Source organism: Chiloscyllium plagiosum, unplaced genomic scaffold (genome assembly GCF_037043375.1).
Source record: "Chiloscyllium plagiosum isolate Xiang-an unplaced genomic scaffold, Cpla_swu_hap1 HiC_scaffold_49, whole genome shotgun sequence".
NCBI lineage: Eukaryota > Metazoa > Chordata > Chondrichthyes > Orectolobiformes > Hemiscylliidae > Chiloscyllium > Chiloscyllium plagiosum.
In genome coordinates, this window is record NW_028270187.1 from 18,427,379 (window position 1) to 18,452,873 (window position 25,495).

Genomic DNA, 25,495 nt, shown 5'->3' on the forward strand with positions numbered 1-25,495 from the left:
CCCTTCTCATTTATCGCTAAGCTCCCTTGACCCAGAAGCCTCATTCCTGGTGAAGGGTTGTGCCCGAAACGACAATGCTCCTGCTCCTATTACGCTGCCTGACTGTGCTTTTCCAGCGCCACTGATCTCCAGCAGCTGCAGTGCGCACTTTCTCCTCACACCTTCAGGGCTTGCATGATTCAGATTTATAACAGTTACTTCAAATAAAACAAAAACTACCATGGACTCAAACAGCATGAAAGAAAAACAATGCATTGTGGTCACGGTTCCCAAAAGGTCCTTTAAAGCAAAGTTTTCAATTAGCTTTTCTGATCATCCAACATCAATTTCTAAATAACCTGACCTCCAGCTCAGTGCTCGACAAAACATGCTCATGAAATCCATTTCTCCCAGCATTAGCATTCAGTTGGGTTAACACAGTTTAGATATAATGTAAACAGTACATTATTACTGCAGTAGCCACAAAGTTGTATATCTCATTTTCCTGTTTTATGACCTGCCCAACATTTGTATTGCAGCTTTCACTTTGATATATAACTCCCATCAATGTTTCCTTCTTCTTGCTGTTTTTACGCTCCACATTACAAGATTCTGTAGAATCTGAGCGACGCGGAATTTGGAGAGATTAATGGTAGAGATCATCTCGCCACATCATTTATGATCTTCTTAAGCATCATTGTGACATTTTCTCCAGATCTCCTGTTATGCTGGTGAAGTAGAGAAGGACAATGATCATTCAACAATGCTCTGTATTTCCCCCAGAGAGCTGAGACTGCTCTAACCTGGGTGGGAATCTTACAGCAGGGTGGTAAAGTATTGCTGCTGCTGTACAGTATCTTAGTGCGATCACATCTGGAGTAGTGTGTGCAGATTTGGTCTCTTCAATGAAGAAAGGATGTTGTTATATTGGAAGCAGCTCAGAGATGGTCCCCTCAACTGATTCCTGAAATGAAGGTGCTAACTTATAACAAAAGGATTATCAGGTTGATCCAATAGCCATTGGAGTTTATAAAAATGAAAGAAGATCATATTTCAACATAGATGACAGGAAGGAGTCAACAACTGAAGAGAATTACACAGGTAATGGAGGAATCCATTCCGTTATTCAGCCTCTTACACACGACCAACAGAAGGATATTCAGGCCTTTGACCCTGTTCCACCAGAATAGGACGAGGCTGTTCAGCCCTTGGAGCCGAATGTATATTTACAGGAGGAGGCCATTCAGCCCCTCGAATCTATAACACTGGCCCCTGGGTAATCCTTGCGGCACCAGTATCCTATTACACAGCAACAGAATCAGCCCATTCAGCCACCTCAAGTCCGTAACATAGGAACTGAAAGCGGTCACACAGTGACTGGAGATTTGTTACACTGGGATAACAGGAGGCCATTCAGACCCACCGAGTCTGTTGCAAGAGAATTGGATAAGGATAAAAATTATCTGAGACTTATTTCATGAGAAAGAAGGAGGTAATTCAGACACGTGACTGTTGTATGGGAACAAGAGAAGACCAATCAATCCCTCGGTTCCATTACTGGGATACATGAGGTGACCGTTCAGTATCTCCACCTGTTATGGAGAAATATGAGAAGACCCATCAGCCTCTCAAAATGTTACACAGCAACGGGAAGATTCCGTAATCCCCAACCCTCTAACGCATCAACAGGAGGCGGTCAGTCTGGCCTTGGAGATGACAACATGGGAACGCCAGAATGACTTCAACCCATCGATTTTGTACACCAGCAGGAGGATGGGTCCAGTCAGCCACACATACCGCTTATGCAGCAAGTGGAGCACATCTCTTAAAACCCTTTTGCCCATCAAACAGGAATTCAAAGAAAACGTAAAGGTTTTAGAAAGGGAAGAACTTATAATAACTGAATACATTAGGGAGTAAAATGTAACAATAAAGTATTGTAATTTAAGGCAAATTATTAGAATCCATTGTTGTGGACATTTGCAAACGTAAACCACAATTCATCGGAGTCAACATGGTTTTACAAAGGATAAACCATGATTGAAGTGTTTCCTTGAGTTATTTAAAGATGTGACAAACAAGGTGGATAGTGGGAATCCTGGAGATGGAATATATCTGGTCTTCGTGAAGGATTCAGATACGTCGCTTCTCCAAAGAGTGAGTGGTAAGATCAGACAGCATCGGTTTAGGAGTAATGTATTGGCTTGGATGGAGGATTGGTTAACCAACAAAGTGCAGTAAGATGGATTAACTGTGTCATTTTCTATTGGAAAATGCAATTTGTTGGGTGCCATAGATTTCAGTTCTCATGCTTCAACCATTTGTGATCGACATTATGACTCGGTTGACGGGATAGAAAGTACTATAGCTACATTTTCAGATGACACTAACATTGGTGGGAAATTACGTCAGAATGATGATGCAAGAGATTTAAAAATTCAAAGTTTGTGCGAAGATTTGTAGCTCGGGTGCTCATTGTTGTGGTTCTGTTCGCCGAGCTGGAAGTTTTTGTTGCAAACATTTCGTCCCCTGGCTAGGCGACATCATCAGTGCTTGGGAGCCTCCTGCGAAGCGCTTCTTTGATGTTTCCTCCGGTGTTTATAGTGGTCTGTCTCTGCCGCTTCCGGTTGTCAGTTTCAGCTGTCCGCTGTAGTGGTTGGTATATTGGGTCCAGGTCGATGTGTTTGTTGATGGAGTTTGTGGATGAATGCCATGCCTCTCGGAATTCCCTGGCTGTTCTCTGTCTGGCTTGCCCTATGATAGTAGTGTTGTCCCAGTCGAATTCATTTTGCTTGTTGTCTGCGTATGTGGCTACTAAGGATAGCTGGTCGTGTCGTTTCGTGGCTAGTTGATGTTCATGTATGCGGATTGTTAGCTGTCTTCCTGTTTGTCCTATTTGGTATTTAGTGCAGTCCTTGCATGGTATTTTGTACACTACATTCGTCTTGCTCATGTTGGGTATCGGGTCCTTCGTTCTGGTGAGTTGTTGTCTGAGCGTGGCTGTTGGTTTGTGTGCCGTTATGAGTCCTAGGGGTCGCAGTAGTCTGGCTGTCAGTTCCGAGATGCTCCTGATGTATCACTACTATCATAGGGCAAGCCAGACAGAGAACAGCCAGGGAATTCCGAGAGGCATGGCATTCATCCACAAACTCCATCAACAAACACATCGACCTGGACCCAATATACCAACCACTACATCGGACAGCTGAAACTGACAACCGGAAGCGGCAGGGACAGACCACCATAAACACCGGAGGAAACATCAAAGAAGCGCTTCGCAGGAGGCTCCCAAGCACTGATGATGTCGCCTAGCCAGGGGACGAAACGTTTGCAACAAAAACTTCCAACTCGGTGAACAGAACCACAACAGATTTAAAAACTATTTGTATAGATTGGGTGAATGGGCAAACATTTAGCAATGAAAATTAAAGTGTATAAATATGGGGTTATTCAAGTTGGCCAGCCTAATAAAAAGGCAAATTATTATCTAAATGGAGAGAAACTTCAAAGTGCTTAAGTACAGAGGGATCTGGGTGTCTGCTAGCATATCACAGAAAACTTGCTTGCGGGTACTTGAAGTAATGAGGAATGCAAGCATAACTTCAGCGTTTATTTGTAAAAGGATAGAGTAGAAAGGTAGGGAATGTTGCTGTAGCTATGCAAGGCATTAGTGAGGCTGTAACTGGAGTACAGTTTGGGTGTCCTGCAGAATGAGGTATTTCCATTGGAGGTAATTCAGAAGAGCTTCATTAGATTGATTCCATATTTGAAGTGTTTGTCTTATGAAGAAAAATTGAGCAGTTTAGGCATATACTCTCACGTTTATAAGAATGAAAGGAGAGCTTATTGAGGTCTGTAAAATGCTAAATGTAATTGAACGTATCGATGTGGAGTGGATATTTTTTCATGTCGCGCAATCTCCAACAAGAGACTACAGTTTTAGGTTTGACAGATGGCAGGAAAGTGGAACAGAGGCCGCAATGACATCAGCCGTGATTGTATTCCATGGCAGAGCAGGTTCGAAGGATTGGATTCCTGACTGATGCTCCTTGTTCATATTCAGCTTTACGACTGTGTTACATAGTAATGGGGGAGGATTATGTATCAAACAGGAAGCTGGCACTCCGGATAAATCAGTCTAAATCAGTTTGACAGAACGTCACCAGAGGAGTCACACAGTGACGAGTGCTGGGTCCTCAACTATTTACAATCTATATCAATGATCAGGAGGATGGAACAGATATACAGATACTGAGTTTGGTCATGTTGCTATGATAAGCAAGAGATTAAATTATCAAGAGAGGGTGGAGGGTCTAAAGGTAGATACAGAGAGGTAAAGGCAATGGATAATAATTTGGCAGCTGCAATATAACATGATATAATCTGTCATTTCATTTACAGGAATAATGGAATTCAGTATGTTACTGAAATGGAGAGGGATTACAGAGATTAATGATACTGTGTACTGGGGGGTTCACTCAGACCAGTTCAGACATGAGAGGTTTTGCTCCATCCTCCGTCACCGAATGGTTACATTGATGGCAACATACTTTGAGATGATGGATATGTCACCCAATCCTGTTTGGAAAGTTACAGAACATAGAAGCTGAATGAAACTGTGACCGTCACAGCCACTGGCAGCACCGTCCTTCCCCTGGTGTGAAGCTGCAGGACGTGTTAATGGAGGTGACACCGTTCTGTGACCAGCTTCTTGTTCTGTCAGGGTCCCTTCACGCTCTGCTCCTGGGTTAAGTGGAGCTTGGGATGCTGTTCCTGGAAAATACGGGGTGGACACAGCAGATCCCTTTCCTCACGCACTCACTGCGTGGTTTCAGAGCTTCTCCTCTCTGCAACCTCTGCTCCATTTGTTGTTCATGTTGCAGACCCAGATGTTGTAACTACAGTCCCCATGCTCCATCCAAAGTTGGGTCACCAAATCCTCAGGTCTCCCTGAATGTCTGAGGCAGCTCACAGCACAACCTCCAGCAAACCAACCCCAGCCCCTCCACGAACTTTTCAATAACAGGAGTCTGTCAGAAACCCCTCGTCTATAAGTGTTGTGGACCAGACCAGATCCCCACAAAATATTTTAAGAAGGCCGCTAAGACCCAAACCTTTCGTTATTTGGAATATAGATGTGAAGTGTGCCTTACAGATATGTTGTGGCTGGTCAAACCACTCGACATTAAGCAAAATATAAGCTATTTAAATGATTTAGATAAAATACTATCAAAGAAAAGAACATCTCAGGATGGCTTATATGTTTGAAAACTTACACAAACAATAGATCCCGTACCTTCTTGGTTTACACCGCTTGGCACAAAGACATAATCAAAAACAGATCTATACATGAAGTTTTCTGATCCAGGGGAAATCAACATCAACAGAGATCTCAGAGAGAAAGGCAGCTAGGGATCATGTATTGAAACTTCCAACCATTTTGGGACCCGAACAGCTTCTGAATGCTGCAGCTAAAAACAAAACGCGGAAACCTGGTCTGGGAGAGCTGGCCACTGCTCTTCCATTGTTATCACCGTTTTAATAAAACCTAAAGGCTTTCTCAGTTATTTACTTAAACTGTTTTCAGACAGCAGTTCTGCACCTCTGCCTTTAAAACTCTCCTAAAAAAAAACCCAAGAAAATATAACCTTTTTCCAGTGATAGTATTCTCACAACTCCACCTTTAATCAAATGATCCATCAATATACAAAAATGGATTCATTTTAGACCTCCTAATCTTCCTCTATTAGTAGACTGGAACGAATATATAGTACATTGACTCTGAGCATACAAATGTTCACAACTCGATTCGATTTCAGTCATTTTACTCCTGCCACAGAATGCCTTTTGTCTTTCTTCATCCAAGTCTCCACAACGTGTCAAAACTTACTTTTTCTCGCCCTGTCACCTGTATAATTTCAAATTGAATGGCAGCAATAATAAGCTCAGTTGAAACAGGCTGGTATTTTTCTCACTAAACTTCTCCAAAAACTTAAAGGGGTCACGATCCGTGACAAAGGTTTGTCTCAGGTATGTTATTCGCAATTTAACTGCTGAAATGTTGTAATGCCAACACCAAGCTCAAGGCCTCCTTCCTCACTGTGGAATAAATCTGTTGATGTTTCCACTGGACACTCTGACCACACGTTACATAATGGAGCACTTCTCAGCTCTCCAATAGTCCCTCTGAATGACATAGCTCCTCATGTCTCAGCGTAAAAGAGTTACATCCTTCTGTACCCCTTAATGCTGTAACCTCTTTACCTGCTACTCCTGGCCTAGGCCAGTAAACCTTACTCTCACACGGATATGTTTTCAGAAGATCTCACACATTCATCTCAATCCCTAACAGAAACCAAACTTTGATTTCTGAACCCAATCACCATCATCAACAATTTCAGCTTCTAATCTTGCCGTTTTAACTCTCTGCTCTTCCGCACGAGTTCTCACGACTGCAGGAAGTGAATTGTTGAACTTCTCCAAAATTAGAGTCTCTCTCAGAGTGTCATAGCTTTGCTCTGTTTTTAATACCCTTCCCCACCTTTCAAAATTAGTTTGTTTGATTCTTTCAAACACAACGTGCGTTTAACCAGGGATGCTATTTTAGATCCCTGAAACACTGTCGGCTTCTGGCACAAGCTCATATGCACTTCAGTTGGCTTTCTTCACCTCCTCCGATAAGGATGCAAATACCTATCAGCTTTGTTTGGATAAACTAAATCCACATGTTCTCTGGCCACTGCACTTGTTTAGCCACTTTCTGAAATGAAATTAAAAAGGCTCCCCCATCTTTCTCATCAAATTTAGGTAATGCCTGGATGTATTTATACAGTTCCTGATCAGGCCTTTGGCTACCATAGAGTTGCTCAACCTCACTATCCTCTAATGAAAATCCATACAAAGTGAAGAGGAATTTAGAATAACTTAACTATTGGAAAACCTGAGCTGAAAATGTGTTGCTGGTAAAGCACAGCTGGTCAGTCAGCATCCAAGGAACAGGAGAATCGACGTTTCGGGCATGAGCCCTTCTTCAGGAATGAGGAAAGTGTGTCCAGCAGACTAAGATAAAAGGTAGGGAGGAGGGACTTGGGGGAGGGGCGTTGGAAATGTGATAGGTGGCAAGAGGTCAAGGTGAGGGTGATAGGTTAGAGTGGGGTGGGGGCGGAGAGGTCAGGAAGAAGATTGCAGGTTAGGAAGGCGGTGCTGAGTTCGAGGGATTTGACTGAGACAAGGTGGGGGAGGGGAAATGAGGAACCTGGTGAAATCCGAGTTCATCCCTTGTGGTTGGAGGGTTCCTAGGCGGAAGATGAGGCGCCTATTGGAAAACCTGACCGAATAATGGATACAATGCGTTCTACAAATGGACTGTTCAATCTATTAACATCACCTAAACATACCCTTTGGCTAAAAGGAACATTCAGGCATGCATTCTTGCATACAGTTCTCCAATCCAGGAGGAAACACCATCAAGTGAGGCTTTAGAGAGAGTAGCAGCTAGGGATAATTTACTAAAACTTCCAACCCCTCTGGGACCCCAAGCACCCGGTGATTGTTACAGCTCCAGAAAAAAAACAAACTAGAACGCGTGGTCTGTGCGAGCTGGCCATTGTTACTAGCATTTATTAAAATCCCTAAAAGCCCCGTAAGTTATTTACTTGAGACGTTTTCATTAGGCAGTTTGTCCTTTAAGACCTCTTACTAATAAAAATGAGAAACTAATGATTTATTTAAAAAATTACAGCATTGTCAGGCAATTTAGATGCCTGGTCCTTCACTCAGTGGGCTCCCTCGTGTTACTGATCGCAAGGTCACCTGAGAGGGACAACCACAGGTACAGACCAAGTTACAAGAATGTGTCTCATAACTTCTGAAACACGCCTGTCCATGGACCATCACATGGGACATACCGGGAAGTAAATAACAGCTTGATACACACCATTTCAGTATTTCTGAGCTACACAATGCCAGCACTAGATACACTAAGGAGAAAAAATCCAAGGCCAGGAAAAGATACAGAGGGACAGAAAGAGTCACATTAAAGAAAGAAAGAGACAGTTAATTATTGTGGTTCTGTTCGCCGAGCTGGAAGTTTTTGGTGCAAACGTTTCGTCCCCTGGCTAGGCGACATCATCAGTGCTTGGGAGCCTCCTGCGAACAGTTAATTAACTGAAAAGATGTTGTGGAAATATGGGGAAAAAGACAGGGCAGTGGGACTAACTGGAGAAGTGAGATCTTTGTGAGTAAAATCACAGGAATGATAACATTGAATAAAGCATTTTCAGCTCAGCTGAAATGGTTTGTTACATCAAATTCTGAATCTGCTTCACCGACCACCACAAACAAATATAAACTGGGACAAGATGACAACCCAGCATGGAGAGCTGTGCAGACCATGCGAGCGTGCTGCTCAGTCAACTGCACTATCTGCCCAGCATGGAGAGCATTGCAAACTTTACTATCATATGCTAACTATCCTCGCATCAGATTACTGCCTGCAATGGGAAGATTTGCTCTGTGTGTTTGTGTGCGTGTGCGTGTTTGAATGCGAAACTCATTGTTTGAGAAGGAACGCACATGGAGGAAATTATTTTAAATACGAACAACTGGCAGAAGTTTTGTTAGTCAACAAAGAGAATGAGGGAAGTTTCATGGACAGATGAGGTAAAGTGTTTGAGAATGTTAAAATAAAGTCATTGCCAGACACAATAGCAATATATATGGGCGTGCACATGAATGACAGATGGATGGGAGTTTGGTGTGAGGTCGAATCAGATTTGCTTCGGCAGGTTTGAAGCCCGGAGCGTCAGCAGCACATTATTGGCTTTATTAAGACTGTACTTCATAGCTTAAGGTTCAAACAGCAGATGGAATAGACCAGTGAGATATATTCTGGAGTGGTGAGTATTTCATGTTAGAAATGTTCAGGGCATGGTGTCAAGAATCAGCTCATAGTCAAAGGGATCTCCCACAGTTGTGACTTGTCTGCTTCAGCTGCAGATATTGGCCAGGGATGGGATGGAAACAGTGGAAGGAAGTGGAGTTTGTTACCCGAGCAGTAGACGGTGACCTCCATGCTCTTAACAGCAAAGGCAATGATACAATGCATTGTGGTTCTCCCCTGAAACTGAATAGATCAACATAGAGACCCGTGAGTAACACTGCCAGTGCAGAGAGCGAAACAGTAATTGAACACGTTCATTGATGTAGTTAGTAGTGGTCTGTAGAGTGAATATCTGGATTGAGAGATTCATTAGGAACAATAATTGTGGCAAGAAGTGTAGACTATATGAAATAACAATAATATAGTCATAACTGGTTTATAGAAAACAAAATCGGGACAGTGACACTCACCAGGAACATCAACGATAGCCAGGAAGGGATAATAAAAGTATTGAATAATGAGAAGGGCGTAATAGATCTGAGATGATAATGACCACCAATAAAATGCAGAAAAATACCAAACATAATCGGATAAACTCCTGTCTATTGTTGGAACATTCCAGTCTAATGTTCTCAGATTCTGATCCATTGTTTGAATATTCCATTTTAATGTTCTCAAATTCTGATCCATTGTTGGTACATTCCAGTCTACTGTTCTAAGATTCTGATCTCTCCTCCCCTTCTCTCTCGATCTGCTGTTCCCTGTCAGTGCTGTCGGTGATGCTCCCGCTCATGTTATGGGATAACACAATGAATGGAGCCCATTTATCATTAAAAGATGGAAATCCTCCACTGGCATAATTAGAATCCATGGAGATTGGCATTAATCGCACTTACCGAACAAGTAGGCTCAGTTAACCCGTTCAAAACATCACTTTTCATTTACTGGTTTTGGATGGAATGGATGAGGGTTGCTGAGGGATGGATCATAAATCTTTAAATCTTTTAAATCTTTTAATTAACTTGTATATGAGAGTATTAACAGGACACTGCAGGGATCTATATATGTTCCACTCTGTTTATGAAAGGAGGCAGTTATAAAATAATAGATCGACTGCATAAAAAAAGTCGTGTGGGCATGTTTCTAGATACCTGAACACAAAGTACGGTACTTATTGACCAGTGTGCGGTCGCTCCTGGTTTTAATGCCCTGTTGTCAAATCCTTTCATAACCTTGAGACAGAACCTTGAGACTGCTGCTCAGGAACAGGCCGAAGCAATTCTGTCCCTATGGACCTCTTACAGAGGGATAAGAGAATACCATTCAACCCATATAAGGCTGTTGCTACTTGAATAGGTGGAAAGCTGGAATATTGGCACATTTTGCTGAAAGAATCATTCAAAACAAAGAGATGTGTCGCTGCAGCTGTATGAAGTGTTACTGAGAGGGCACCTGGAGTACATTGTGTTGTGTGTGTTTCTGAAACTGAGAAGGGATGGACCTCCATCGGATACAGTTTAATGGCTGCTCGTAATCCACAGGTTGCTGTCTCATTTAATGTCTCGGATCTGTTACACAGGGACAGGAGGAGGCCATGAAGCCTCTTGAGTCTATTTCAGAGGGACAAGAGGAGGTCATTCAGCCTCTCTAGTCTATTACAGAGGGACAGGAGGAGCCTATTCAGCCTCTTGAGCCTGTTACATCGGGGCAGGAAATATTTATTTAACATTCAAGTCTGTTACACATAAATATTAGTTTTAAACTAGTTGAGGAATTGGAAAGATCTGATGTAAATATTAAAGTTCTAACTTTGAATAAGGCCAATTGTGAAAGTGTTAGGCGAGCCCTGTGAAAGGCACATTGGGATACCTTATTCGCAGGTAAAGGGATGGTTGGAAAATGCAAGGGCATCAAAACGTGGTTTAAGAGAGTCCAGAGCCAACGTGTTCCTATTAGTGAGTTGGGCAAGTCTGGTGGGTGCAGGGAGTGCTGGATGGCTAGCTATATTGATGCTCTGGTCAAGTTAAGGAAGGAGGCATATGTCAGGTAAACAGAGCTGAGATCAATTGGATCCCCAGAGGTGTGGAAGGGCAGTAAGTGTATAGTGAACGGTGAAATCGGACCAGAAAAATGTGGCCATGAGATGGCTTTCGAAATACGGTTAACGAGGCATTGAAGCAACTCTAATAATTGCAAAAGATTAACTAGGGAGAGAATAGGGCACCTTAAAGGTCAGTAAAGACTACCTATGTGTTGAACCATAGGAGATGGAAGGGATACTAAACAAGTATTTCTCCTCAGTATTTAATGTGGAGGAGGTTACAAGAGCGAGAGAATGAAGAAATATATAGTTAGATCTTGAAAAGTGTCTATATTACAAGGAGATGTTGAACATTTAAAAACATATAAAGGTGAACAAAGCCCTGGGACCTGATCAGTTGTATCGCAGAATATTGTAGGAAGCTAGGAAAGAAATTGCTCAGCCTTTTGCTGATATATCTGTAACATTGATTTCCACAGGTGAGGTGGCAAAAGACTGGAGGGTTGCTAACATAGTGTCATTATTTCAGAAATTAAGGAAAACCCAGGTAACTATAGATCAGTGAGCCTGGCGTCAATGGTGACTAAATTGTTGGAGGGGATTTTGAGGGAAACGATGTATATGCATTTGGAAAGACAAAGACTGAAGAGGGCTTTTTACATTGGAGATCACATCTCACTGACTCGGTGGAATGTTTTGAGGAAGTGAAGAAGATGATTGATGAAGGCAGGACAGTGGATGTTGTCTATATGGAATTCAGTAATAAAACCCAAATGTTCTACATGGTAGACTGGTTAGCAAGGTTAGACTGCCTGGAATCCAGGGAGAGCTCGCCATTTAGGTCCAAACTTTTCTTGAATATCGGAGGCAGGGTGTGACAGTTGGCATTTGTTCATTATACTTGGAGACCTGTGACCAGTGGTGCTACTCGCAAACATCAATAGTGGGTCCACTGCCTTTTGTCACTTATACAAATCATTTGCACTTGAGTATATGAAGTATTGTCAGTACGTTTGTAGATAATTCCAAATTTGGTGGTGTAGTCGACAGTGAAGAATGATCTCTCAAAATATAATGGGAACTTACGTGAGCTGAGGAGTGGCAGATGGACTTTATTTTCGATAAATGTGAGGTGTTTCATTTTGGCAAGAAAAATCAGGGCCAGCCATATAGGTAGGATCCTGTCGAAAGTTGCCAATCAAAGAGAAGTCCGTAAAAATTATAGAATCCCTACAGCTAGGAAACATGATTTTCGGCCCATCGAGACCACACCGTCCCTCTAAACAGTATCCCACTGGACAAACCCCTACCCTATCCCTCTCAGCCTGCATTTCCCATGACTAATGCACCTCGCCCTCACATCCAAAGGTACTATGCACAATTTAGACGGCCAATCTACCCTTACCTATGTATCGTTATACTGTCGGAGGAAAACATAGCACCCGGAGGAAACTTACAGACACGGGGAGAATGTACAAACTCCGCACAGCCAGTCATTCAAGGATGGAATTAAACCCAGATCGATGCCCTGTGAGGCACCTTATAGTGCAGGTTCTCCGTTCCTTTAAAGTGCCATCACAGGTAGGCAGCGCAGTGAAGAAGGCACTTGGTGATCTTCCCTTTATTGGTGCGTGCTTTGAATCTATGCGTTTGCATGACATGTTGCATCTGTACAGGACATTGGTTTGGCCACTTTTGTAATACTGCCTTTAATTCTGGTCAACCTGCTGTCGGAAAGATGTTGTCAAACTTGAAAAGGTGCAGAAGAGATTTAAAAGAATGTTGCAGGAGGAGACTATTCAGCTTCTGAATTCTGTCAGTCAGCTGTTTTGCTCAATTACTGACAGTCAAATATAAAAATAAATCATTCAGATTTTGATGGTGTTTTACAGAAACAGGAGAAACGCTTTTAGTCAAGAAAAGCTGTAAAGAATGTGAAGAGGCCATTCAGTCCCTCAATTCCATTCCACAGGAACAGCAGGTGAGCACAGAGCTATTGAAGCCTGTTCCTCAGGCACAGGTGGAGGACATCTATTTTCACAAAACTTCGATTAGGAGGCAGTCACTCAACTGCTCGAGACTGGGACACAGGAACAGGAGGCAATCACTCAGCTGCTGAAGACTGGGACACAGGGACAGGAGGCAGTCACTCAACTGCTCGAGACTGGGACACAGGAACAGGGGTCAGTCACTCAACTGCTCGAGACTTGGACAGAGGAACAGGAGGCAGTCACTCAGCTGCTGAAGACTGGGACACAGGAACAGGAGCCAGTCACTCCGCTGCTGAAGACTGGGACACGGGAGCAAGAGGCAGTCACTCAGCTGCTGAAGACTGGGGCACAGGAACAGGAGGAGTCACTCAGCTGCTGAAGACTGGGACACAGGAGCAGGAGGGAGTCACTCAGCTGCTGAAGACTGCGGCACAGGAACAGGAGGAGTCACTCAGCTGCTGAAGACTGGGACACAGGAACAGGAGGGAGTCACTCAACTGCTCGAAACTGGGACACAGGAACAAGAGGAAGACATTCAACTGCTCGAGACTGGGACACAGGGACAGGAGGGAGTCACTCAGCTGCTGAAGACTGGGACACGGGAGCAGGAGGCAGTCACTCAGCTGCTGAAGACTGGGACACAGGAGCAGGAGGCAGTCACTCAGCTGCTGAAGACTGGGACACAGGAGCAGGAGGCAGTCACTCAACTGCTCGAGACTGGGACACAGGAACAGAAGGCGGTCATTCAACTGCTCGAAACTGGGACACAGGGAAATCTAGAGGCTGCTGAGGCCCGAGGATCCTGTTACGCAGGAACAGGAGGAGGGGACTCACTCCCCACTAGTATGGGACACTGGGAGAGAAGGGGAGTTTGCTTGGAACAAACACAAATATATGAATAAGTTGCATTCATGGTCCACACAATCCTGGCCCACCATTCGCTAAGACCACGGCTGATCTGATAGTGATTCCCTCATTCTATTTTACGGAGACTGTCCACTCTGCAGCCTCTGCTCCATTTGTTGGTCATGTTGGGGACCCAGATGCTGCAACATCCCCATGACTCATCCAGAGGGTCGGGTCTAACCGGATGAGTCTGGATTTGAAGGGTCCAATAACAAGAATGAAAACACAAAATAAAGGTATTGCCAGATGTTTAGTTCTCTCACATTCGCAATCCAACTCACATAACCAGCCCATCCATTATACTTTCAGGATGGAGCACTGTGTAGATATGGCTAGCGTACTGCTAAATACAACCCAGCAATGTCCAGAGTGGAAATCTGTGCAGCCCACACCAATACTTGATCTATAATCATGGTCTAAATGTCCAGCTTGGGGAGCTCTGCAGACTGCACTGGTTCACTCATATATAAACCCAGGCTGTTGCATTGTTTGGTAACATTGTGTTAGATCGCTGCCCAGTGTGGGGAAACTTGCAGCCAATGTTGGAAGTGACAGGATGTGCAGCTCCCATCCATTTCCAGCTCCATATCTCCACTGTGCCTTGACAAGGAGTGCCATGGATGTGAAAATCACTGCGACGTAGAGATGTAAATGGAAACAGTTTAAATACCAATAATTCTGATTAAGGCGAGTATTACACCAGTATTTAAAGTTGAAATACCTGAAATAATATCCAATGAGGTTTCGTGAAACAAAGTAGTTAGAGGGGGTTGGTAATGTTATAATCAACACTATTGCACTATAATTAACAATGTGAATTAGGGGAACAAATATGCAGGGGGACTGGGGAGACTTGCAGGAACAATAGGGTTGTTATAATAGGTGATTTCAATTTTCCTAACATAGACTGGGGCTTCCAGATGGTTAAGAACTTAGATGGAACGTAATTTGTTAAGTGTGTTCAGCAAAGTTTCCACAACCAATATATAGAGTATCGTACTCGGGAAGGGACAAACTCGACCCACTGTTGGGAAATAGGGCAGGACAGGTGAAGGAGATAAAGAGGGGGACCATTTTGGTAAAAGTGATCAGAGTTGTATTAATTTTAAAATAGTTATGGTAGGGACAAAATTGGTCCACAGATTCAAGTTCTAAATTGGGGCAAGGCGTATGTTGTTGGAGTTAGACAGGGGATTGCAGGGGATGATTGGAGTTGTTTGATTCCAGGTAAAAGGATCTCGGGCAAGTAGGAGATAGCTCGAGTTCAAGGTTTCCATTTTGCTGTGACGGTGAAGGTTATGTGAGACTGGAAGAGAGAACCCTGGATGCCAAGAGATATTGAGGCTTTGACCAGAAAAAAGAAGGCGTGACTCATTTTCAGGCAGCATGCATCAAGGGAATCCCTGGAGGTATACAGGGGATAATGTTCCAAATATTTCCCAGTTTCAGGAAAATGGTAGTGTCCCAATGTGTAACACATAAGAGTCACTTGACTCACCTTAATGATATTAAACCAAAAACAACTTCTAAACACGTCTTGTTATAAATACAATTTCGAGCAGAGACCATTTTTACCCTCAGGCGTTATCTTGACCGTTATCTGAACTGTACCACTTTCCTTACTATGAATGTTTCTCTTACCCTTTGTTTGTGACAGTTTCTGTCTTTAACAGTTACACGGTCTCCCACTCAGTTGGCAGGAAGGCAGGTTTGTGATGTAGAGGCAGGGCAACAGCGCCGGTTCAGTTCCTCACACTGACAGAGATTACCATGAAGGGGAGACTCTCTCAGCCTCACCCTATCGCCCCAGATGTGGTGATCCTCAGGATAAACCACCATGAGTGGTCTCTCTAATGAGAGTTTTTTTGGGGCTGTATTATATCAAAGTTAGCATTTTATTTTAAAATAAAATACTTAAAAAGAGTTTTTTAATATTATAATAAACCAATAACAACACAACTCAAATAACTGAGAAAAATTACATACAAAACAACTTAAAGCACTACACAGACAGAAGAAAAAAACAAAACTACACAATAAATAATGAATAAATAATACAGCTCAGCATAACAAAATGACAGTTCTCGTTCATCAAGAGCATTAACTGATACACATTTTTATGTTCACAGTTCTTCCTCTCTGGGGGTGGGGGAGTTCAGACATCCAACGCAACAGAATATTTTTCCTAGCACGGAAAGTCCGGAATGTAAGGATATAATTTTTTCCCATATTCATCTGTGGAAAATACCTTGGGCAGGCCCAGGAAAACAGAAACCAAGTCCATCTCCAATTCAGTCCTCAATACGCACTCTATCACATCTGACACAGTGCTCCAAAATAGATGAAGTCTGCAGCAGAACCACAAGCAATGAGTAAGAGTGCCTGTAGTCATTCTGCATTTCGGACATGCTGAAAATAATCCCACTTCGCATTTTGAGAGACAATTTGGGGTCAGATAGACCCTACGAAGTATTTGCAACTGCATGGTATGGGTCCTATTACAGATCAAAATCCTTCAAACATTTTCACAAATGTCCTCCCATGTCTCCGAAGTGTTCTGAACCCCCAACTCTCTCTAGCAGACATCACAAAGCTGCACAGTCTCGTCTGAGGGGACACTCTCCAACTAATGATAAAGGGAACTGATAGAGTGTATTCTAAGCAATAAGCTCCCTTTTCCCTTTATCGGATCTGTAAGAGTGTGGTAAAAGTGTGTGTTTTTTTTAAATCAAATCTCTGATCTGGGAAAAAAATACAGAAGAGGTCCCTACTAGGTAGTCCATACGTACAAGTTATTTGATCAAATGATATCATTGTTTCTCCATCAAATAACACGTGGTGGCTCAGTGGTGAGCATTGTTGCCTCACTGCATCAGGGTCTCGGTTTTGGTTCTGGCCTTGGGTGACTGGCTGTGTGGAGTTAACATTGTCGCGGTGTCTGTGTGGGTTTCCTCCCACAGTACAAAGATGCGCATGTTAGATAAATTGGTGATTGATGAATCACCCATAGTGTTCAGGGATGTGTAGGTTTGGGCATTAGTCATGGTAAATATGGGATGGTAGGGGAATGGGTCTGGGTGGGTTACTCTTCAGAAGGTCGAAGTGGACTTGCTGGGCCCAAGAGCTTGTATCCACACTGTAGGGATTCTACTAATTCTAAATCACTCAAGCAATGTACACCCCTTACTGCCCACAGTTTAAACCTGGAAGCCATTCTCCCCGGATGACAACCCGGTGTACCAATTACAGGGGTAAGAAACATGATTTTGGCTGTATTGCCCAATCTGACGCATTGTCATTCATGCTTTAACAATATTGATAATTATTTGGTTATGACAATACTTCATAAATGTTGTCAATTTAGCTAAGAAAAACAGACGAATAAAGGTTCACTTTATCTGATAGGGTTCAATATCTCACAGTATTGATGCCGAGTCCTCAGCAGCCCAGGCACTAACATAGGATAAAAAAAGAGCTTAATTGATAGCTTTTATCTAGGTGATCTACTCCCACCAATCTGTGGGGTAGTTGCAATTTGGTTAGCTTGATAAAAAGTTGCTTATGCTGCCAAATAAAAGAGCTAAACCCGCTATTATGTATCCTAAATACCTATGTGGGAAACATCAAAGGAAGCATTCACACGAGATATTGTAAATGAGGAAGGACATTCCTTAATAAGAGCTATCCGACCACGCCATGATATTGGAAGTGCCTCCCATCTTTGAAGGTCTTGTCAAATAAATGGACATAGTTCACGTTAAATAAATGATCAAAGACGGATGTAATGAATATACCGAAATTGGGAAACCCTCCCCCACCACACCCCCCGTGACCATTTAAAAGGAAACCAGGATTTGCCCTCATCAGGTATTTCCCCAAGACCTCCCACAGGCATGGCCTCCAACGTTGTAAAATTAATCATAGAGCCCGAAAAGGCGACAAGCGAAGTATTGCATTGCATCACGTGAGCTGCCGAAATTACGGCATTTGACAAAAACATAAGACCATCTGCATACAACATAATTTTATGAGACTTTTATCCCACTTCTGGGGCAGGAATCTTGGGATAATATTCCCAATGGAATCTAAGATTGTTGCAGGGATGGGGAAGAGATCAATCCTCGTGTGCCATTTCTGCGGGTTAAAGAAGAAAATAAAATCCCTATTTGTGAGGTAGATCTGCCTCCAGACATCCACCAGCTCTAGTTCTAGACACAAATCCATTATTTGCTCACATTATAACGAGGGTATTGGGGGACCTTTGGACATTCTGTCCATCGTGGGGCCATAAGACAGTCGAAATCTCTTTCTACAATCATGTGCCATGATGCAAGATAACTGAATTTGGAAAATGCATCTACCAGGATTTTAAGAGGGTGCACCGGTTGGCAATAAACATTTAAAATACTGTATTAACTCCCGTAGTTCAAGACTTTGCCATTATGATCCTTCCATGGGTGTTAATACAATTTAGTAATTCAAATGGAAGATTCTTCCTATCCATTATGACTTTTACCCCACTCTTAGTATTAACATACGAGAAATAAACCCGAGCAAACCCGCCCTGCTGTAATGTCAAATGTTCCTTGTCATCAAGGTGCATCTCCTGCAATAGGACAACTCTCTTTTTTTAAGACGAGAAAGTATATTTTCCTCTTGACTGGACGATGGTTCCCCTTAATGTTCCAGGTACACCATTTAAGCACATCATTATCCATAACACACTGCAGCAACATTTGAACTCTAGAGAATTTCATATCGACTTACACATCGCTGAGCATTAATGACTAAAGACTCATCGAGCCTTAAATCTGTACAAACTAAAACTACTGCAACTAACAAGCTCTCAAAACTTTCCAAAGCTAAAAACTTAAAAAAATAAACAAAATCCAAAGTGCCATTGACACTTGATAGGGTTTTTACGCACCCCCCCCCCCCCCCCGCTCCAATGGGGACGCTGACGGCCTAGGTCTCTATTCTACAACACTGACAAAGGCCTTGCTTTTAATTGTATAGGTCCTGCGCAAGTTTGATTTACCAAATCCAATACCTCGCATTAATCCAAACGAAAATCCATCTGCCACCCCTCAGCCCAGTGAGTGATATTACTGCCACCTCACCTTCCCCGTTTTATTTTAAAATTCCCTCCCCCTCTCCAGGAGGCCTGCACACTCCGGCCTTGATTTTCACAAAGACCCTGAGCTTGGTTTGCCTTCTGTGGTTAGGGGGAGGAGGGACAGATTGCAGACACAGTCAGTGGGGAGGGGAGGCTGAACAGTAATCAGCGGCCTGGTATCACGTCATGGTTTTAGGAAGAAGGCAGTCACACGTGAGAGTTGGGTAATACTGATCGGTTTTTTGGGGCCAGATATTATGATCTTTTTCCGTCTCTGGTGTTCAGTAATGAAAATCTATTTGAGACCCTTCATTGTGCAGAGTGTGTCTGCAGGATGTCTTTCCCTAATATTGCAGACTACAGATCATGGCGATTAAAGCTGTTCATAGTTAACTTCGATGGCACAGCACGTACACCCAACAAAGTAAATACAATGACTGTAGATGCTGGAAACCAGATTCTGGATTCGTAATGCTGGAAGAGCACAGCAGTTCAGGCAGCATCCAAGAAGCAGTAAGATCGACGTTTCGGGCAAAAGCCCTTTATTAGTTGAGACAAATATTTTTCCTTTTTTTAACAATACAAAGTGTTTTGTGTAATTCAGGAACGGTAACCTGATTATAATAAATCCACACCGAGCTGAAAGCTGACACTTAAAATATGACCCAAAATCTGGATATAGTAGTGTCGTGGGTAATGTCCCTGCCTCTGAGCCAGAGGTCTGCATTTGTTGCAAAATGAATTCATTTTAACACAATATTCTGAATACATGAAACATTTTATTTTTTTTAATGATGCAGCGACATATAAACATATCTTCAAATCGACCGAGACCATTTTCTGCTCAGGATATGGCACTGTGTATGACAGCAACAATGATGCACCTACATGGAACAGGGAATGTGATGGAGACATAGTTTGGACAATGTACAAGGCGACCTCACATGTTTGGGAGAGGATGACATTACTGTGTGATTCAGCTCAGAGAGAGAGAAAATGTAATCTGCCTGATTACACTCTCTTTCCTTCATTGTTCCTCATGACAGCAATGTGTGCGAGCTAAAACAAAAAATCTACAGTCATCGTTCCCATTCTTATTTTTATAGAATCCCTACAGTGTGCAAACAGGCCCTTCGGCACAAAACATCCTTACCAACCTTCTCAGGCTTGCTCCCTTACATTTACCCAGACCGATGCACCTAACCTAGAAACCCCTGAACACTTTGGACAAATTATCATGACCAATCCATCTAACCAGCACAGCTTTGGACTGTGGAAGGAAACTGGAGCAACCATTAGAAGGGGAGAATGTGCAACCTCTGCACAAGTAGTCACTCGAGTCTGGAATTGAACGCAAAGCCCTGGTGCTGTGAGGCAGCAGTGCTAACCACTGAGCCACTGTGATACCCTTGGGCGATCCCTGGCCAGAATTCATTGGAATCTCTTCACTGCCTAATGCAAAGGGAATTCAGCCAAATCCAACTGTTCCAGGATGAAATCCCATTGCTAGCAGCTTGCGTGAGTAGAATGTCTTCAGAAGCAGAATAACATTTTGAACAATCTCTCAATTTTTCCTTTTGTCATGAGTTACAATAATATATGGACAAAGCGCGTTCAACTTGAAATTGGTGTGTGTGTGTGTGTGTGCGTGTGTGTCAGTGTTTTTAGAAAGGGAAATATCGATTTTTATTTGCAATTTCCAAACAGTTTGCAATTCATCTTTCCACCATAGTTTGAGTAACATTGCTCTGGATCATAAACGTGCTATTTTAGCAGATTAAAGAAACTAGCCTGACTTGTTGCTAAAACTGACCCTGACCCAGTCTGAGACCGATATCATCGGCCATATCACCGACCTGGTTACATTTGACATTTGTTGTGAGCAGTGGAGCAGTGGGAATTGAAAAGGAAACATGACCCGAAAAGTTGGGGAACTTTAGACCGGTGAGCCTGATGTCAGTGGTGGGTAAGTTCTTGGAGGGGATTCTGAGGGAAAGGATTTACATGCATACTTATGCCCGAAACGTAGATTCTCCTGCTCCTTGGATGCTGCCTGACCTGCTGCGCTTTTCCAGCAACACATTTTTCAGCTCATACGTTTGGGAAGGCAAGGGCTGTTCGGGGTAGTCGACGTGGCTTTCTCCATGGGAAATCATGTCTCACTAAGTTGATTGAGTTTTATGAAGAGGTGACAAAGAAGATTGATGAAGGCAGTTTGGTAGACATTGTCTACATGGACCTCAGTAAGGTGTTCACAACATTCCAATTGGTAGGCAGATGAGTAAGGTACGGTCACACGAGATAGAGAGGAAGCTAGTCACAATTGGCTTGAAGGAAGAGGGATATTTTTCAGACTGGAGGCTTGTGAGCAGCAGTGTGCAGTAAGAATCAGTACTGAGTTCACTGCATTTCATCATTTATGTAAAGGATTTAGATGTGAATATTTGGGCCATATTTAGTAAGGTTACAGATTACATCAGAAAGGTGGTGTAGTATATTATCTCAGAGTACAACGAGACCACAATTAGATGGGACAAAGGGACAGGGAGTAACAGATATAGTTAAATTTAGATAAATACGAAGTTTTGCATTTTGGGAAGGCAAATCAGGGCAGAAATTATACACCTAATTGTAAGGTCCTGGGTCGTGTTGTGAATCAAAGGGACATAGGGCTGCAGGTACATTGTTCCTTGAAAGTGGGGTCGCAGGTCGACAGTGTGGTGCAGAACACATTTGGCACATTTGCCTTAATCAGTCAGAGCATTGAGTATAGGAGTTGTGGTGGTATGTTGTGTCTGTACAGGATGTTGGTGAGGCAATACTGCGTACAACTCAGTTGCAGAACTGGAGGTTTGAGTTTCAGGGAAAGGTTGACTAGGTTAAGGTGTTTCCCCCTGGAGTGTCAGAAGCTGAAGGGTGACATGATAGAGGTTTATAGAATCATCAGGGGCATCGATATTCTGAACAGCCACGTTCTGCTTCCCAGGGTAGGGGAGTCCAGAACAAGAGGGCATAGTGTGAAAATGAGAGGGCGATTAATTTAGAATGGACCTGAAGGTAAATGTTTCACACAGAGAGTGGTGTGTGTACAGAAAGTGCTGTCAGAGGAAGTGGTGATGGCGGCTACAATTGCACATTTAAAAAGTATCTGAAAGAGGAGGAATATTGGCCAAATGCTGGCAAATGGGACTGGAGCAGATTTGATATCTGATCGGGGTTATCAGATTGGACTAACGAGTCTGTTTCCGTTCTGCATGACTGTCAGATTCTATCAGAGGGATGGCGAAACATTCTGAAAGGACCTTTCAAGTGGGAATTCTCTTCACTGGAAGTTTATCGTGCCTCTATGTTCACATGGATTGAAAGCTGTTTAATTAAATATTTGACAGGGAAGTGAGTCACGGGTAATAGTATACAGACAGGAATGTGGGGCTGAGTCCACAATCTTAGTGCGTGGTGGAAAAAGCTCAAAGTATCTAATGTCCCACTCCTGCTCCTCAGTCCCATGTTTCTGTATTCCATCCAGCCCCGCATACCTGCTAGATAGGAGAGGTTGGAGGCCACTTACTCCTATAACCTGTTGTACAGAAACGGAGGAGACCATTCAGCCTCTCAAGACTGTCACACACGCTTTGAAGTGATTTGGGAAATGCAATTGGAAAATCCAGGCACGGATAAGAAAGAGGCCCCTCATCTCTCTTTACAGAGCTTCCCCTCTTTGCAACTTGTGCTTCATTTGTTGGTCATGTTTAGACCCAGAATCACTGAGAATACAGCCGCCATATCTCACCCAGAGATGGCGCACAAAATCCTCTCGTCTCCCTGCCTGCAACATTCCATAACAGACATTCATGAAAATAACACCCACTAACTTTCCAAGAACAGAATGTGAGAAAATCAGAAACAGGAACAGGTCGTTCACTCCCCAAGCCTGCTTTGCCCTTCACAAAGATCATGACTAATCTGCTCTCTGTCTCAAATCCTCTTTCATACCCAATTCATTATTGCCCTCAACTCTCTGACAGATCAATATCCATCTACCTCCTCTTCAAATACTTTCAGTCATTTGCTCCCCACCACTCTTGAGAAGAGAAATCCTGACATTCAATACCACCTGTTTGAAGAAAACACTTGCTGCTCCTATATCATGGCTTATTGATATGAACAAAAGAGGTTGAGACAGGGGTTCAGGTAAAAATGACTGGCCCTGATATCAAGGCAGTGGTTGACGTCTGCTTACATCAAGGAGCTTAACAAAACTGGACGTAATGAGAAACAGAGAAAACTCTTCAGCGTTGGGAGTCAAACATGGCACAAAGGAAGATGTTCATCATCTCAGTCCTGGGTCAGCTCTGTGGGAGATCCTCAGGGTAGCTTCCTCTTCACAAACAGCTTCAGCTGCTTCATCAATATCTCCCCGCCCCCACACTCCCCACCATAAGATCAGAAGTGGGGATTGTCACTGAAGATTCCACAATGTTCAGAACATTTTGTATCCCCGTCAGCTCCTGAACTAGTCTGTGTCCATGTGCAGCAAGACCCAGACTCCATTGAGACTTGTGCTGTTAAATGGTACGTAACATTCATCTACCAGCACTGCCTGACACTGCACATTGCCACAGTAAAATAAGAGTTCATTCAGCACCTCACGCTGGTTTCACAGGAATATGAGGAAGCCATTCAGCCCATTGACACGATTGGAGAAGAACAGGGACAGCCCATTCAGTGCCTCTAGCATATTACTCAGGAAGAGAAGGAGTCGAGTGTGATGGACCACACGAGAGCCCCTCGAAAATATTTGAAGGCGGTAACCTAGACTCTATTTATTTTTATTTTAAAGGGAATATAACGTGACTGTTCCAGATGCAATGTGATAGGTCAAACTACTCGGTGTGAAGCTAAACACTATTTATTGAAACACTAAAAATAAAATGAAAGCAAAGAAAGAGGAATTTAGAAAAACGTAATTCTATTGGACAAGTTAACAGAATAACAAATCCAGGAACTATTACTAATGAACTGTTCCAATATAGGAAAATCCCATAAACACAGCCCCTGGCAGAAAGGAAAATTCAGACACAGATTGTCCCAAATATTTCTCCAATCCAGGAATTAAAAACAGCACCAAGAGACAATTCAGAGATGGTAGCAGCCTGGAGATAGTCACTGAAGCTTCCAACTCTGTGGAGACCCCAATAGTTTCTGATGCTACTTAGAAACCAAAACCCAGAGATCGTAATTTGTGAGAGCTGGCCACATCCATTCAGGCTGCATTAAAATTAACCCAAGACCTCCCTAGCTGTTTACTCAGTGGCCTTCACTAACCAGTTTGGTAACGAACATTCAATCTCTCTCTGAAAAGAAACCAGGACAAAATAACCTCTCAAGGCCTGCAGCATCATCACACTTGTCAGCACATCGAGCTGTCAAACAGGAACCGGGGTAACCCAATCAAGCTCTTGGTCCTGTCCAATCGGAAAAGAAGCCATTCAGTCCGTTCAGTCTTGTATACAGGAACAGGAGGAGGCCATTCAGCCCCTAAAGCCACTTCCACAGCAACAGGATGAGGCCATTCAGCTCCTTCAGTCTCTTTCACAGGAACAGAAGGAGGCCATCCAGCCCCTAAAGTCACTTATCCAGGAACAGGAGGAGGCCATTCAGCCCCTGGAGTCTCTTACACGGGAACAGGAGGAGGCCATTCGGCCCCTAAAGTCACTTATCCAGGAACAGGAGGAGGCCATTCAGCCCCTGGAGTCTCTTACACGGGAACAGGAGGAGGCCATTCGGCCCCTAAAGCCACTTCCACAGCAACAGGGTGAGGCCATTCAGCTCCTTCAGTCTCTTACACAGGAACAGGAGGAGGTCATTCAGCCTCTAAAGTCACTTACAAAGGAACAGGAGGAGGCCATTCAGCTCCTTGAGTCACTTACACAGGAACAGTACGAGGCCGTACCCCCTCAACGCTCTTGCAAAGGGACAGAATGAGGTAATTGATGCTGATTCCTGATGAATGGCTTATGTCCAAAACGTGGATTCTCCTGCTCCTCGGAGCTGCCTGAACTGCTGTACGTTTCCAACATTCTACTCTCTACGACAATCTCCAGCATCGGCAGTAATCGCTGTCTCCAGATTGATGCTCCAACATGATGAACAAGTGGAGCAGAGGCACAGTAGTGCACAGACAGACTGCTCCACGTTGGTCCTCCTGGCTCCGTTGCTCATGATAAACACGTGGGACTTTAACGTGGTTTTCTAGTGTTGAGGAGGGAAGCCATATGTCTTGTGTGAAGTCTCAAGAAAGCACCTTCCATCTCCGAGAAGCCAGCCTGGTGTTCTCTATGTAGGGCGGAAGCTGGTGGGAATGGCTACCTGCTCAGATTGAAGGTATTGTAGCTGCTGTTGGGGATTGTATGCAACCTGACGTTCAGTACGGGCTCACACGCCGACTGCACAATAACATGGGGAGAGTTAATTTAGACATATAAACTATTAGGAAAGTCTCGGTCAACTGATGAATCGACTCTCTATGTTCAAATAATGCTGATCTTGCTCTTGTTGATCTTGTTGAGTGCTTGTCTTGT